This window comes from Rhinolophus sinicus, chromosome 6, assembly GCF_057876585.1.
Source record: "Rhinolophus sinicus isolate RSI-liver-muscle chromosome 6, RSI-T2T, whole genome shotgun sequence".
Lineage (NCBI taxonomy): Eukaryota > Metazoa > Chordata > Mammalia > Chiroptera > Rhinolophidae > Rhinolophus > Rhinolophus sinicus.
This window is the reverse complement of record NC_142506.1, coordinates 41330293-41345609: the sequence shown is the minus strand read 5'-3', so window position 1 is coordinate 41345609 and position 15317 is coordinate 41330293. Positions and strand designations below refer to the sequence as shown.

The 15317-nt window shown below is 69.3% G+C and overlaps 8 pseudogenes; all 8 read right to left on the bottom strand.

The window, feature by feature from the left end:
• Positions 1 to 2010: 2010 nt before the first annotated feature.
• Positions 2011 to 2130, bottom strand: LOC148758014 (5S ribosomal RNA; annotated as a pseudogene).
• A 1355-nt stretch (positions 2131 to 3485) lies between these two features.
• LOC148758013 (5S ribosomal RNA) lies at positions 3486 to 3605 on the bottom strand (annotated as a pseudogene).
• A 2035-nt stretch (positions 3606 to 5640) lies between these two features.
• On the bottom strand, positions 5641 to 5760 carry LOC148758012 (5S ribosomal RNA; annotated as a pseudogene).
• A 1341-nt stretch (positions 5761 to 7101) lies between these two features.
• Positions 7102 to 7221, bottom strand: LOC148758011 (5S ribosomal RNA; annotated as a pseudogene).
• A 2035-nt stretch (positions 7222 to 9256) lies between these two features.
• Positions 9257 to 9376, bottom strand: LOC148758010 (5S ribosomal RNA; annotated as a pseudogene).
• A 1329-nt stretch (positions 9377 to 10705) lies between these two features.
• On the bottom strand, positions 10706 to 10825 carry LOC148758009 (5S ribosomal RNA; annotated as a pseudogene).
• Positions 10826 to 12860: 2035 nt separating this feature from the next.
• Positions 12861 to 12980, bottom strand: LOC148758008 (5S ribosomal RNA; annotated as a pseudogene).
• Positions 12981 to 15015: 2035 nt separating this feature from the next.
• Positions 15016 to 15135, bottom strand: LOC148758007 (5S ribosomal RNA; annotated as a pseudogene).
• Positions 15136 to 15317: the final 182 nt, after the last annotated feature.

Genomic DNA, 15317 nt, shown 5'->3' with positions numbered 1-15317 from the left:
AGAGCCTGCTCCCGACCTGCCTCCTGAGCGCGCGCCATGCTGCTGGGCCGCTCGGGTGGCGAGCATGTCTGCCTGAGCGCCTCCCGCCCGCTCCCCGCCTCCTCCGGACGCCGCTGGTGTGGGCGACGGGCTACTCCTGGCACACAGCGAGGCCCCTTCGCGCCCCCCCAGTGGCTCCACGGGCCTCGGTCACTTCCCTGACTGTGACAGATATCTGGGCGCCCGGGCATCCTGGGACTCCCCAGGCCCCGAACGGCTTTTACCCCGGGCCCCTACCCCAACCCCTCTCATCCCCCATCCCAGCCCCACAACCGCACAGCCCCCCTTGCTGCTGGACTGCCCCCACCTCTCAGGGCCACCGAGGGGGGCGCAGGGTCCTCTCAGTCCCCTCCGGCCCTAGGGACGTGCAACCCAGGCCCTGGCCCTGGCCGGCCCCACCCACTGGCCCAAAGCCAGGGAGAGCCACCCGCGCCACCAGGGTGCAGGAGCTCCGGTCTGCAGCCACCCTTCGTCACAAGCCTTCAGTCTGGGCCCTCGCCCCTCGTCAGCACCCGGAGTCCTGCCCGACCTCCGGTCCCTTCAGTGGCTACACGTCACGTCTCCTGACCCGGGGAGGTGAGAGAGGCCAGAGACGGAGCAAGAGAGTGGCGGAGAGAGACAGACGGGGACTGGGGACAGACTCCCAGAGAGCAGTTTGAGGCTCTGGGCCTCGCGTGGAGGGGTGCTGCGTGGGGGCTGCATGGTCATCAGCTGTGACCGCTTGGCCATCAGCTGTTGCCAGTTGGCCATGGGCCCCCGGAGGTGCTGCGTTGGCCAAGCTAGGAAGCGCGGGTGGTGGACTGCAAATTGCAGAGGGGCGCGGATTGCAGTGGGCCGGCTTGGTGGGTCGACGGTCGGTGTGTCGGTGGGTTGGCAGAGAAACGGCCGACCGGTTGGGGATCGGGCGGCTCCGGCCTGCCGTGTCTCCAAGCCAGCCGCCCGTGAGAAATGGTGCTCTCAGCCCCCTATCCGTGGCTCCGTTGGTGTTCCTTCTTGGCCTCACCATATCCTGCGTTCTTGTGCGGGGACGGGGACTAGAGTCCCCGCAGGACAGGGACCGACAGACAGAACGGGAGGAGGCGTAAGAGGGAGCGAGATGGAAATATACACGTATATGTACACGTATGTATCCCGACATACAGAGAGACATGGACAGAGACAGAAAAAGGGGGCTGGCTCGCGGGAGAGAGCTCCTGAGCGAGAGGCAGAGCCCAACAGGCACGTCACAGAGCCAGAGAGACGTGGGGGGGCCGGGGGGGAGGGACGCACAGGCGGGCACATGGACTGGGACAGACTCGCTGAGGCTGTGTTGAAGTGGCAGCCTCTCCACCGGAGTGTGGTCGTGCCCGGGGCTGGGCTCCACTACAGAGGCAGTGCCCGGGTATTGGCAGTCACCCTTGAAGGCCCCGGGCCAGGCCGGAGGGCCAGTGGGCTCCGAGCCCCGCCCAGGGACCCCCCCCAAGGGAGGAGAGTGGCAGCCCACAGGCACCCTGGTTGTGAGGGTTGTGTGCCTGCGTGCCTGCACTTCCCCTTGTGGTGGTCTCTCCTGGAGTCCAAGGGCGTGCGGTGTGTTTGGGTGCTGCTCCCTCTGTCCCCTGGTTTGACCCGGCTCTTTGTGCCCTGTGTGTTGGGGCCACCACGAACGGCGGGAAGGGAGGGCTCCTGGCTCTTGTGGGTGATGGGAGGGGGCGTGCGGGGGTGTGGGTAGAGGTGCCTGCCGGCGGAGACACAGGCTTGGATAACTGCTGCAGGCTGACGGCCTGCCTCAGCGAAGAGGACTAAGAAGAGGGTGTGGGGTGGAGCCCTGGCCGACGGGCCTGGTGTGCGGCCGGGGCTGCCAGCTTGTAGTGCCGGGTGGCTGACCGGCCTCTGGCCAGGGGGACCTTCGGCTGGCTGGGCGGCTTCAGAGGGGCAAGGGGCGGCAGGGGTTCGGAGGGAGCCACGCCGGGGCGGCGGCGCAAAAGGAGAGGCAAGCAAAAGCCTACAGGTATTCCCAGGCGGTCTCCCATCCAAGTACTAACCAGGCCCCTCCCTGCTTAGCTCCCGAATTCAGAGGAGATCGGGCGCGTTCAGGGTGGTATAGCCGTCGACGCTGGGACCTGGCTCCCCGCGCCCCAAGAGCCTGCTCCCGGACTGCCTCGTGAGCGCGCGCCATGCAGATGCTCCGCTCTGGTGGCGAACATCGACCCGCTGGCCGGCTCCGCCGTCACCGCGTCCCCGTCCAGTCCGGCTCCCCGCCTCCTCCGAATGCCCCTGGCGTGGGCGGCGGGCCACTCCTGGCCCGCAGCGAGGCCACTTCGCGCCACCGGAGGTTCCATGGGACACTGCCATTTCCCTGATGGTGCCAGAAGTCGTGGAACTCTGGCATCCTGGGATTCCCCAGGACCCAGACCGGCATACACCCCGCCCCCCTTCCGCCACCAGGTTTACCCCCAACCGCACCCCCAAGACTGGTGGAGGCCTGCACCAGCAGGCAGCCCTGGGCCTGGGAGTTGTGGGAGAACCCCGCGGCGGCGGCGGCGGCGGCGGCGGCGGCGGCGGCGGCGTCCGCGGCGGAGGCAGGGGAGGGTGGCGATGTAGGCAATGGCAACCGCGTGGATGGCTCCAGGGCGGCGATGGCGGCGGCGACAATGGGGGCTTTGACGGTGGGCACTGGGGAGCGGGGAGCGCTGGCGGCGGCGGCGGTGGCGGGAGAGGGCGTGAGGGCGGTGGTGGCGCGGAGGCCGGGAGAGCAGAGGCGGGAGATTGAGGGAGTACGGCAAGGCCGGCGGCTGGGGTGGGGGCGGGGGAGAGGGCGGTGCTGGAGGCGGGGATGGGGAGAGGGGTGATGGCGGCGGCGGCAGCGGGGAGAGCAGAGGAGGCTGAATGAGGGAGTATGGCGTTGGCGGCGGCGGGGTCGCGGACGGGGGCGAGTGCAGCGCTGGCGGAGGGGGTGGGGAGCGTGGTGATGGCGGCGGCGGCGGCGGCGGCGGCGGCGGCGCAGAAGCGGGGGCTGATCATGAGCAGCGCTGGCGGCGGCGGCGGCGAGGGAGGGTTGCGAGGTCGGCAATGGCGTCGGCGGCGGCGTTGTGTCGGCGGGGGCAGGAGGGAGGGCAGCGCTGGCGGGGGGTGTGGGAAACGCGGTGATGGCGGGGGCTTTGGTGGTGGCGGCGGGGGCCAGGGCAGCGCTGGTGGCGGCGGCGGCGGCGGCGGCGGTGGCGACCGCCGCTGGGCCAAGGGATCCGGATGACGGCCTGCGGGACCGAAGAGGACGAAGAAGAGTGTGTGGGGGGGGGAGCACTGGCCGACGGGCCTGGTGTGCCGCCGGGGCTGCCAGCTTGTAGTGCCGGGTGGCTGACCGGCCTCTGGCCAGGGGGACCTTCGGCTGGCTGGGCGGCTGCAGAGGGGCAAGGGGCGGCAGGGGTTCGGAGGGAGCCACGCCGGGGCGGCGATGCAAAAGGAGAGGCGAGCAAAAGCCTACAGGTGTTCCCAGGTGGTCTCCCACCCAAGTACTAACCAGGCCCGACCCTGCTTAGCTTCCGAGTTCAGACGAGATCTGGCGCGTTCAGGGCGGTATGGCCTTAGGCGCTGGACCCGGCTCCCGGCGCTCCAAGAGCCTGCTCCCGACCTGCCTCCTGAGCGCGCGCCATGCTGCTGGGCCGCTCGGGTGGCGAGCATGTCTGCCTGAGCGCCTCCCGCCCGCTCCCCGCCTCCTCCGGACGCCGCTGGTGTGGGCGACGGGCTACTCCTGGCACACAGCGAGGCCCCTTCGCGCCCCCCCAGTGGCTCCACGGGCCTCGGTCACTTCCCTGACTGTGACAGATATCTGGGCGCCCGGGCATCCTGGGACTCCCCAGGCCCCGAACGGCTTTTACCCCGGGCCCCTACCCCAACCCCTCTCATCCCCCATCCCAGCCCCACAACCGCACAGCCCCCATTGCTGCTGGACTGCCCCCACCTCTCAGGGCCACCGAGGGGGGCGCAGGGTCCTCTCAGTCCCCTCCGGCCCTAGGGACGTGCAACCCAGGCCCTGGCCCTGGCCGGCCCCACCCACTGGCCCAAAGCCAGGGAGAGCCACCCGCGCCACCAGGGTGCAGGAGCTCCGGTCTGCAGCCACCCTTCGTCACAAGCCTTCAGTCTGGGCCCTCGCCCCTCGTCAGCACCCGGAGTCCCGCCCGACCTCCGGTCCCTTCAGTGGCTACACGTCACGTCTCCTGACCCGGGGAGGTGAGAGAGGCCAGAGACGGAGCAAGAGAGTGGCGGAGAGAGACAGACGGGGACTGGGGACAGACTCCCAGAGAGCAGTTTGAGGCTCTGGGCCTCGCGTGGAGGGGTGCTGCGTGGGGGCTGCATGGTCATCAGCTGTGACCGCTTGGCCATCAGCTGTTGCCAGTTGGCCATGGGCCCCCGGAGGTGCTGCGTTGGCCAAGCTAGGAAGCGCGGGTGGTGGACTGCAAATTGCAGAGGGGCGCGGATTGCAGTGGGCCGGCTTGGTGGGTCGACGGTCGGTGTGTCGGTGGGTTGGCAGAGAAACGGCCGACCGGTTGGGGATGGGGCGGCTCCGGCCTGCCGTGTCTCCAAGCCAGCCGCCCGTGAGAAATGGTGCTCTCAGCCCCCTATCCGTGGCTCCGTTGGTGTTCCTTCTTGGCCTCACCATATCCTGCGTTCTTGTGCGGGGACGGGGACTAGAGTCCCCGCAGGACAGGGACCGACAGACAGAACGGGAGGAGGCGTAAGAGGGAGCGAGATGGAAATATACACGTATATGTACACGTATGTATCCCGACATACAGAGAGACATGGACAGAGACAGAAAAAGGGGGCTGGCTCGCGGGAGAGAGCTCCTGAGCGAGAGGCAGAGCCCAACAGGCACGTCACAGAGCCAGAGAGACGTGGGGGGGCCGGGGGGGAGGGACGCACAGGCGGGCACATGGACTGGGACAGACTCGCTGAGGCTGTGTTGAAGTGGCAGCCTCTCCACCGGAGTGTGGTCGTGCCCGGGGCTGGGCTCCACTACAGAGGCAGTGCCCGGGTATTGGCAGTCACCCTTGAAGGCCCCGGGCCAGGCCGGAGGGCCAGTGGGCTCCGAGCCCCGCCCAGGGACCCCCCCCAAGGGAGGAGAGTGGCAGCCCACAGGCACCCTGGTTGTGAGGGTTGTGTGCCTGCGTGCCTGCACTTCCCCTTGTGGTGGTCTCTCCTGGAGTCCAAGGGCGTGCGGTGTGTTTGGGTGCTGCTCCCTCTGTCCCCTGGTTTGACCCGGCTCTTTGTGCCCTGTGTGTTGGGGCCACCACGAACGGCGGGAAGGGAGGGCTCCTGGCTCTTGTGGGCGATGGGAGGGGGCGTGCGGGGGTGTGGGTAGAGGTGCCTGCCGGCGGAGACACAGGCTTGGATAACTGCTGCAGGCTGACGGCCTGCCTCAGCGAAGAGGACTAAGAAGAGGGTGTGGGGTGGAGCCCTGGCCGACGGGCCTGGTGTGCGGCCGGGGCTGCCAGCTTGTAGTGCCGGGTGGCTGACCGGCCTCTGGCCAGGGGGACCTTCGGCTGGCTGGGCGGCTTCAGAGGGGCAAGGGGCGGCAGGGGTTCGGAGGGAGCCACGCCGGGGCGGCGGCGCAAAAGGAGAGGCAAGCAAAAGCCTACAGGTATTCCCAGGCGGTCTCCCATCCAAGTACTAACCAGGCCCCTCCCTGCTTAGCTCCCGAATTCAGAGGAGATCGGGCGCGTTCAGGGTGGTATAGCCGTCGACGCTGGGACCTGGCTCCCCGCGCCCCAAGAGCCTGCTCCCGGACTGCCTCGTGAGCGCGCGCCATGCAGATGCTCCGCTCTGGTGGCGAACATCGACCCGCTGGCCGGCTCCGCCGTCACCGCGTCCCCGTCCAGTCCGGCTCCCCGCCTCCTCCGAATGCCCCTGGCGTGGGCGGCGGGCCACTCCTGGCCCGCAGCGAGGCCACTTCGCGCCACCGGAGGTTCCATGGGACACTGCCATTTCCCTGATGGTGCCAGAAGTCGTGGAACTCTGGCATCCTGGGATTCCCCAGGACCCAGACCGGCATACACCCCGCCCCCCTTCCGCCACCAGGTTTACCCCCAACCGCACCCCCAAGACTGGTGGAGGCCTGCACCAGCAGGCAGCCCTGGGCCTGGGAGTTGTGGGAGAACCCCGCGGCGGCGGCGGCGGCGGCGGCGGCGGCGGCGTCCGCGGCGGAGGCAGGGGAGGGTGGCGATGTAGGCAATGGCAACCGCGTGGATGGCTCCAGGGCGGCGATGGCGGCGGCGACAATGGGGGCTTTGACGGTGGGCACTGGGGAGCGGGGAGCGCTGGCGGCGGCGGCGGTGGCGGGAGAGGGCGTGAGGGCGGTGCTGGCGCGGAGGCCGGGAGAGCAGAGGCCGGAGATTGAGGTAGTACGGCAAGGCCGGCGGCTGGGGTGGGGGCGGGGGAGAGGGCGGTGCTGGAGGCGGGGATGGGGAGAGGGGTGATGGCGGCGGCGGCAGCGGGGAGAGCAGAGGAGGCTGAATGAGGGAGTATGGCGTTGGCGGCGGCGGGGTCGCGGACTGGGGCGAGTGCAGCGCTGGCGGAGGGGGTGGGGAGCGTGGTGATGGCGGCGGCGGCGGCGGCGGCGCAGAAGCGGGGGCTGATCATGAGCAGCGCTGGCGGCGGCGGCGGCGAGGGAGGGTTGCGAGGTCGGCAATGGCGTCGGCGGCGGCGTTGTGTCGGCGGGGGCAGGGGGGAGGGCAGCGCTGGTGGGGGGTGTGGGAAACGCGGTGATGGCGGGGGCTTTGGTGGTGGCGGCGGGGGCCAGGGCAGCGCTGGTGGCGGCGGCGGCGGCGGCGGCGGCGGTGGCGACCGCCGCTGGGCCAAGGGATCCGGATGACGGCCTGCGGGACCGAAGAGGACGAAGAAGAGGGTGTGGGGGGGAGCACTGGCCGACGGGCCTGGTGTGCCGCCGGGGCTGCCAGCTTGTAGTGCCGGGTGGCTGACCGGCCTCTGGCCAGGGGGACCTTCGGCTGGCTGGGCGGCTGCAGAGGGGCAAGGGGCGGCAGGGGTTCGGAGGGAGCCACGCCGGGGCGGCGATGCAAAAGGAGAGGCGAGCAAAAGCCTACAGGTGTTCCCAGGTGGTCTCCCACCCAAGTACTAACCAGGCCCGACCCTGCTTAGCTTCCGAGTTCAGACGAGATCTGGCGCGTTCAGGGCGGTATGGCCTTAGGCGCTGGACCCGGCTCCCGGCGCTCCAAGAGCCTGCTCCCGACCTGCCTCCTGAGCGCGCGCCATGCTGCTGGGCCGCTCGGGTGGCGAGCATGTCTGCCTGAGCGCCTCCCGCCCGCTCCCCGCCTCCTCCGGACGCCGCTGGTGTGGGCGACGGGCTACTCCTGGCACACAGCGAGGCCCCTTCGCGCCCCCCCAGTGGCTCCACGGGCCTCGGTCACTTCCCTGACTGTGACAGATATCTGGGCGCCCGGGCATCCTGGGACTCCCCAGGCCCCGAACGGCTTTTACCCCGGGCCCCTACCCCAACCCCTCTCATCCCCCATCCCAGCCCCACAACCGCACAGCCCCCCTTGCTGCTGGACTGCCCCCACCTCTCAGGGCCACCGAGGGGGGCGCAGGGTCCTCTCAGTCCCCTCCGGCCCTAGGGACGTGCAACCCAGGCCCTGGCCCTGGCCGGCCCCACCCACTGGCCCAAAGCCAGGGAGAGCCACCCGCGCCACCAGGGTGCAGGAGCTCCGGTCTGCAGCCACCCTTCGTCACAAGCCTTCAGTCTGGGCCCTCGCCCCTCGTCAGCACCCGGAGTCCCGCCCGACCTCCGGTCCCTTCAGTGGCTACACGTCACGTCTCCTGACCCGGGGAGGTGAGAGAGGCCAGAGACGGAGCAAGAGAGTGGCGGAGAGAGACAGACGGGGACTGGGGACAGACTCCCAGAGAGCAGTTTGAGGCTCTGGGCCTCGCGTGGAGGGGTGCTGCGTGGGGGCTGCATGGTCATCAGCTGTGACCGCTTGGCCATCAGCTGTTGCCAGTTGGCCATGGGCCCCCGGAGGTGCTGCGTTGGCCAAGCTAGGAAGCGCGGGTGGTGGACTGCAAATTGCAGAGGGGCGCGGATTGCAGTGGGCCGGCTTGGTGGGTCGACGGTCGGTGTGTCGGTGGGTTGGCAGAGAAACGGCCGACCGGTTGGGGATCGGGCGGCTCCGGCCTGCCGTGTCTCCAAGCCAGCCGCCCGTGAGAAATGGTGCTCTCAGCCCCCTATCCGTGGCTCCGTTGGTGTTCCTTCTTGGCCTCACCATATCCTGCGTTCTTGTGCGGGGACGGGGACTAGAGTCCCCGCAGGACAGGGACCGACAGACAGAACGGGAGGAGGCGTAAGAGGGAGCGAGATGGAAATATACACGTATATGTACACGTATGTATCCCGACATACAGAGAGACATGGACAGAGACAGAAAAAGGGGGCTGGCTCGCGGGAGAGAGCTCCTGAGCGAGAGGCAGAGCCCAACAGGCACGTCACAGAGCCAGAGAGACGTGGGGGGGCCGGGGGGGAGGGACGCACAGGCGGGCACATGGACTGGGACAGACTCGCTGAGGCTGTGTTGAAGTGGCAGCCTCTCCACCGGAGTGTGGTCGTGCCCGGGGCTGGGCTCCACTACAGAGGCAGTGCCCGGGTATTGGCAGTCACCCTTGAAGGCCCCGGGCCAGGCCGGAGGGCCAGTGGGCTCCGAGCCCCGCCCAGGGACCCCCCCCAAGGGAGGAGAGTGGCAGCCCACAGGCACCCTGGTTGTGAGGGTTGTGTGCCTGCGTGCCTGCACTTCCCCTTGTGGTGGTCTCTCCTGGAGTCCAAGGGCGTGCGGTGTGTTTGGGTGCTGCTCCCTCTGTCCCCTGGTTTGACCCGGCTCTTTGTGCCCTGTGTGTTGGGGCCACCACGAACGGCGGGAAGGGAGGGCTCCTGGCTCTTGTGGGCGATGGGAGGGGGCGTGCGGGGGTGTGGGTAGAGGTGCCTGCCGGCGGAGACACAGGCTTGGATAACTGCTGCAGGCTGACGGCCTGCCTCAGCGAAGAGGACTAAGAAGAGGGTGTGGGGTGGAGCCCTGGCCGACGGGCCTGGTGTGCGGCCGGGGCTGCCAGCTTGTAGTGCCGGGTGGCTGACCGGCCTCTGGCCAGGGGGACCTTCGGCTGGCTGGGCGGCTTCAGAGGGGCAAGGGGCGGCAGGGGTTCGGAGGGAGCCACGCCGGGGCGGCGGCGCAAAAGGAGAGGCAAGCAAAAGCCTACAGGTATTCCCAGGCGGTCTCCCATCCAAGTACTAACCAGGCCCCTCCCTGCTTAGCTCCCGAATTCAGAGGAGATCGGGCGCGTTCAGGGTGGTATAGCCGTCGACGCTGGGACCTGGCTCCCCGCGCCCCAAGAGCCTGCTCCCGGACTGCCTCGTGAGCGCGCGCCATGCAGATGCTCCGCTCTGGTGGCGAACATCGACCCGCTGGCCGGCTCCGCCGTCACCGCGTCCCCGTCCAGTCCGGCTCCCCGCCTCCTCCGAATGCCCCTGGCGTGGGCGGCGGGCCACTCCTGGCCCGCAGCGAGGCCACTTCGCGCCACCGGAGGTTCCATGGGACACTGCCATTTCCCTGATGGTGCCAGAAGTCGTGGAACTCTGGCATCCTGGGATTCCCCAGGACCCAGACCGGCATACACCCCGCCCCCCTACCGCCACCAGGTTTACCCCCAACCGCACCCCCAAGACTGGTGGAGGCCTGCACCAGCAGGCAGCCCTGGGCCTGGGAGTTGTGGGAGAACCCCGCGGCGGCGGCGGCGGCGGCGGCGGCGGCGGCGTCCGCGGCGGAGGCAGGGGAGGGTGGCGATGTAGGCAATGGCAACCGCGTGGATGGCTCCAGGGCGGCGATGGCGGCGGCGACAATGGGGGCTTTGACGGTGGGCACTGGGGAGCGGGGAGCGCTGGCGGCGGCGGCGGTGGCGGGAGAGGGCGTGAGGGCGGTGCTGGCGCGGAGGCCGGGAGAGCAGAGGCCGGAGATTGAGGTAGTACGGCAAGGCCGGCGGCTGGGGTGGGGGCGGGGGAGAGGGCGGTGCTGGAGGCGGGGATGGGGAGAGGGGTGATGGCGGCGGCGGCAGCGGGGAGAGCAGAGGAGGCTGAATGAGGGAGTATGGCGTTGGCGGCGGCGGGGTCGCGGACTGGGGCGAGTGCAGCGCTGGCGGAGGGGGTGGGGAGCGTGGTGATGGCGGCGGCGGCGGCGGCGGCGCAGAAGCGGGGGCTGATCATGAGCAGCGCTGGCGGCGGCGGCGGCGAGGGAGGGTTGCGAGGTCGGCAATGGCGTCGGCGGCGGCGTTGTGTCGGCGGGGGCAGGGGGGAGGGCAGCGCTGGTGGGGGGTGTGGGAAACGCGGTGATGGCGGGGGCTTTGGTGGTGGCGGCGGGGGCCAGGGCAGCGCTGGTGGCGGCGGCGGCGGTGGCGACCGCCGCTGGGCCAAGGGATCCGGATGACGGCCTGCGGGACCGAAGAGGACGAAGAAGAGGGTGTGGGGGGGAGCACTGGCCGACGGGCCTGGTGTGCCGCCGGGGCTGCCAGCTTGTAGTGCCGGGTGGCTGACCGGCCTCTGGCCAGGGGGACCTTCGGCTGGCTGGGCGGCTGCAGAGGGGCAAGGGGCGGCAGGGGTTCGGAGGGAGCCACGCCGGGGCGGCGATGCAAAAGGAGAGGCGAGCAAAAGCCTACAGGTGTTCCCAGGTGGTCTCCCACCCAAGTACTAACCAGGCCCGACCCTGCTTAGCTTCCGAGTTCAGACGAGATCTGGCGCGTTCAGGGCGGTATGGCCTTAGGCGCTGGACCCGGCTCCCGGCGCTCCAAGAGCCTGCTCCCGACCTGCCTCCTGAGCGCGCGCCATGCTGCTGGGCCGCTCGGGTGGCGAGCATGTCTGCCTGAGCGCCTCCCGCCCGCTCCCCGCCTCCTCCGGACGCCGCTGGTGTGGGCGACGGGCTACTCCTGGCACACAGCGAGGCCCCTTCGCGCCCCCCCAGTGGCTCCACGGGCCTCGGTCACTTCCCTGACTGTGACAGATATCTGGGCGCCCGGGCATCCTGGGACTCCCCAGGCCCCGAACGGCTTTTACCCCGGGCCCCTACCCCAACCCCTCTCATCCCCCATCCCAGCCCCACAACCGCACAGCCCCCCTTGCTGCTGGACTGCCCCCACCTCTCAGGGCCACCGAGGGGGGCGCAGGGTCCTCTCAGTCCCCTCCGGCCCTAGGGACGTGCAACCCAGGCCCTGGCCCTGGCCGGCCCCACCCACTGGCCCAAAGCCAGGGAGAGCCACCCGCGCCACCAGGGTGCAGGAGCTCCGGTCTGCAGCCACCCTTCATCACAAGCCTTCAGTCTGGGCCCTCGCCCCTCGTCAGCACCCGGAGTCCCGCCCGACCTCCGGTCCCTTCAGTGGCTACACGTCACGTCTCCTGACCCGGGGAGGTGAGAGAGGCCAGAGACGGAGCAAGAGAGTGGCGGAGAGAGACAGACGGGGACTGGGGACAGACTCCCAGAGAGCAGTTTGAGGCTCTGGGCCTCGCGTGGAGGGGTGCTGCGTGGGGGCTGCATGGTCATCAGCTGTGACCGCTTGGCCATCAGCTGTTGCCAGTTGGCCATGGGCCCCCGGAGGTGCTGCGTTGGCCAAGCTAGGAAGCGCGGGTGGTGGACTGCAAATTGCAGAGGGGCGCGGATTGCAGTGGGCCGGCTTGGTGGGTCGACGGTCGGTGTGTCGGTGGGTTGGCAGAGAAACGGCCGACCGGTTGGGGATCGGGCGGCTCCGGCCTGCCGTGTCTCCAAGCCAGCCGCCCGTGAGAAATGGTGCTCTCAGCCCCCTATCCGTGGCTCCGTTGGTGTTCCTTCTTGGCCTCACCATATCCTGCGTTCTTGTGCGGGGACGGGGACTAGAGTCCCCGCAGGACAGGGACCGACAGACAGAACGGGAGGAGGCGTAAGAGGGAGCGAGATGGAAATATACACGTATATGTACACGTATGTATCCCGACATACAGAGAGACATGGACAGAGACAGAAAAAGGGGGCTGGCTCGCGGGAGAGAGCTCCTGAGCGAGAGGCAGAGCCCAACAGGCACGTCACAGAGCCAGAGAGACGTGGGGGGGCCGGGGGGGAGGGACGCACAGGCGGGCACATGGACTGGGACAGACTCGCTGAGGCTGTGTTGAAGTGGCAGCCTCTCCACCGGAGTGTGGTCGTGCCCGGGGCTGGGCTCCACTACAGAGGCAGTGCCCGGGTATTGGCAGTCACCCTTGAAGGCCCCGGGCCAGGCCGGAGGGCCAGTGGGCTCCGAGCCCCGCCCAGGGACCCCCCCCAAGGGAGGAGAGTGGCAGCCCACAGGCACCCTGGTTGTGAGGGTTGTGTGCCTGCGTGCCTGCACTTCCCCTTGTGGTGGTCTCTCCTGGAGTCCAAGGGCGTGCGGTGTGTTTGGGTGCTGCTCCCTCTGTCCCCTGGTTTGACCCGGCTCTTTGTGCCCTGTGTGTTGGGGCCACCACGAACGGCGGGAAGGGAGGGCTCCTGGCTCTTGTGGGCCATGGGAGGGGGCGTGCGGGGGTGTGGGTAGAGGTGCCTGCCGGCGGAGACACAGGCTTGGATAACTGCTGCAGGCTGACGGCCTGCCTCAGCGAAGAGGACTAAGAAGAGGGTGTGGGGTGGAGCCCTGGCCGACGGGCCTGGTGTGCGGCCGGGGCTGCCAGCTTGTAGTGCCGGGTGGCTGACCGGCCTCTGGCCAGGGGGACCTTCGGCTGGCTGGGCGGCTGCAGAGGGGCAAGGGGCGGCAGGGGTTTGGAGGGAGCCACGCCGGGGCGGCGATGCAAAAGGAGAGGCGAGCAAAAGCCTACAGGTGTTCCCAGGTGGTCTCCCACCCAAGTACTAACCAGGCCCGACCCTGCTTAGCTTCCGAGTTCAGACGAGATCTGGCGCGTTCAGGGCGGTATGGCCTTAGGCGCTGGACCCGGCTCCCGGCGCTCCAAGAGCCTGCTCCCGACCTGCCTCCTGAGCGCGCGCCATGCTGCTGGGCCGCTCGGGTGGCGAGCATGTCTGCCTGAGCGCCTCCCGCCCGCTCCCCGCCTCCTCCGGACGCCGCTGGTGTGGGCGACGGGCTACTCCTGGCACACAGCGAGGCCCCTTCGCGCCCCCCCAGTGGCTCCACGGGCCTCGGTCACTTCCCTGACTGTGACAGATATCTGGGCGCCCGGGCATCCTGGGACTCCCCAGGCCCCGAACGGCTTTTACCCCGGGCCCCTACCCCAACCCCTCTCATCCCCCATCCCAGCCCCACAACCGCACAGCCCCCCTTGCTGCTGGACTGCCCCCACCTCTCAGGGCCACCGAGGGGGGCGCAGGGTCCTCTCAGTCCCCTCCGGCCCTAGGGACGTGCAACCCAGGCCCTGGCCCTGGCCGGCCCCACCCACTGGCCCAAAGCCAGGGAGAGCCACCCGCGCCACCAGGGTGCAGGAGCTCCGGTCTGCAGCCACCCTTCGTCACAAGCCTTCAGTCTGGGCCCTCGCCCCTCGTCAGCACCCGGAGTCCCGCCCGACCTCCGGTCCCTTCAGTGGCTACACGTCACGTCTCCTGACCCGGGGAGGTGAGAGAGGCCAGAGACGGAGCAAGAGAGTGGCGGAGAGAGACAGACGGGGACTGGGGACAGACTCCCAGAGAGCAGTTTGAGGCTCTGGGCCTCGCGTGGAGGGGTGCTGCGTGGGGGCTGCATGGTCATCAGCTGTGACCGCTTGGCCATCAGCTGTTGCCAGTTGGCCATGGGCCCCCGGAGGTGCTGCGTTGGCCAAGCTAGGAAGCGCGGGTGGTGGACTGCAAATTGCAGAGGGGCGCGGATTGCAGTGGGCCGGCTTGGTGGGTCGACGGTCGGTGTGTCGGTGGGTTGGCAGAGAAACGGCCGACCGGTTGGGGATCGGGCGGCTCCGGCCTGCCGTGTCTCCAAGCCAGCCACCCGTGAGAAATGGTGCTCTCAGCCCCCTATCCGTGGCTCCGTTGGTGTTCCTTCTTGGCCTCACCATATCCTGCGTTCTTGTGCGGGGACGGGGACTAGAGTCCCCGCAGGACAGGGACCGACAGACAGAACGGGAGGAGGCGTAAGAGGGAGCGAGATGGAAATATACACGTATATGTACACGTATGTATCCCGACATACAGAGAGACATGGACAGAGACAGAAAAAGGGGGCTGGCTCGCGGGAGAGAGCTCCTGAGCGAGAGGCAGAGCCCAACAGGCACGTCACAGAGCCAGAGAGACGTGGGGGGGCCGGGGGGGAGGGACGCACAGGCGGGCACATGGACTGGGACAGACTCGCTGAGGCTGTGTTGAAGTGGCAGCCTCTCCACCGGAGTGTGGTCGTGCCCGGGGCTGGGCTCCACTACAGAGGCAGTGCCCGGGTATTGGCAGTCACCCTTGAAGGCCCCGGGCCAGGCCGGAGGGCCAGTGGGCTCCGAGCCCCGCCCAGGGACCCCCCCCAAGGGAGGAGAGTGGCAGCCCACAGGCACCCTGGTTGTGAGGGTTGTGTGCCTGCGTGCCTGCACTTCCCCTTGTGGTGGTCTCTCCTGGAGTCCAAGGGCGTGCGGTGTGTTTGGGTGCTGCTCCCTCTGTCCCCTGGTTTGACCCGGCTCTTTGTGCCCTGTGTGTTGGGGCCACCACGAACGGCGGGAAGGGAGGGCTCCTGGCTCTTGTGGGCGATGGGAGGGGGCGTGCGGGGGTGTGGGTAGAGGTGCCTGCCGGCGGAGACACAGGCTTGGATAACTGCTGCAGGCTGACGGCCTGCCTCAGCGAAGAGGACTAAGAAGAGGGTGTGGGGTGGAGCCCTGGCCGACGGGCCTGGTGTGCGGCCGGGGCTGCCAGCTTGTAGTGCCGGGTGGCTGACCGGCCTCTGGCCAGGGGGACCTTCGGCTGGCTGGGCGGCTGCAGAGGGGCAAGGGGCGGCAGGGGTTTGGAGGGAGCCACGCCGGGGCGGCGATGCAAAAGGAGAGGCGAGCAAAAGCCTACAGGTGTTCCCAGGTGGTCTCCCACCCAAGTACTAACCAGGCCCGACCCTGCTTAGCTTCCGAGTTCAGACGAGATCTGGCGCGTTCAGGGCGGTATGGCCTTAGGCGCTGGACCCGGCTCCCGGCGCTCCAAGAGCCTGCTCCCGACCTGCCTCCTGAGCGCGCGCCATGCTGCTGGGCCGCTCGGGTGGCGAGCATGTCTGCCTGAGCGCCTCCCGCCCGCTCCCCGCCTCCTCCGGACGCCGCTGGTGTGGGCGACGGGCTACTCCTGGCACACAGCGAGGCCCCT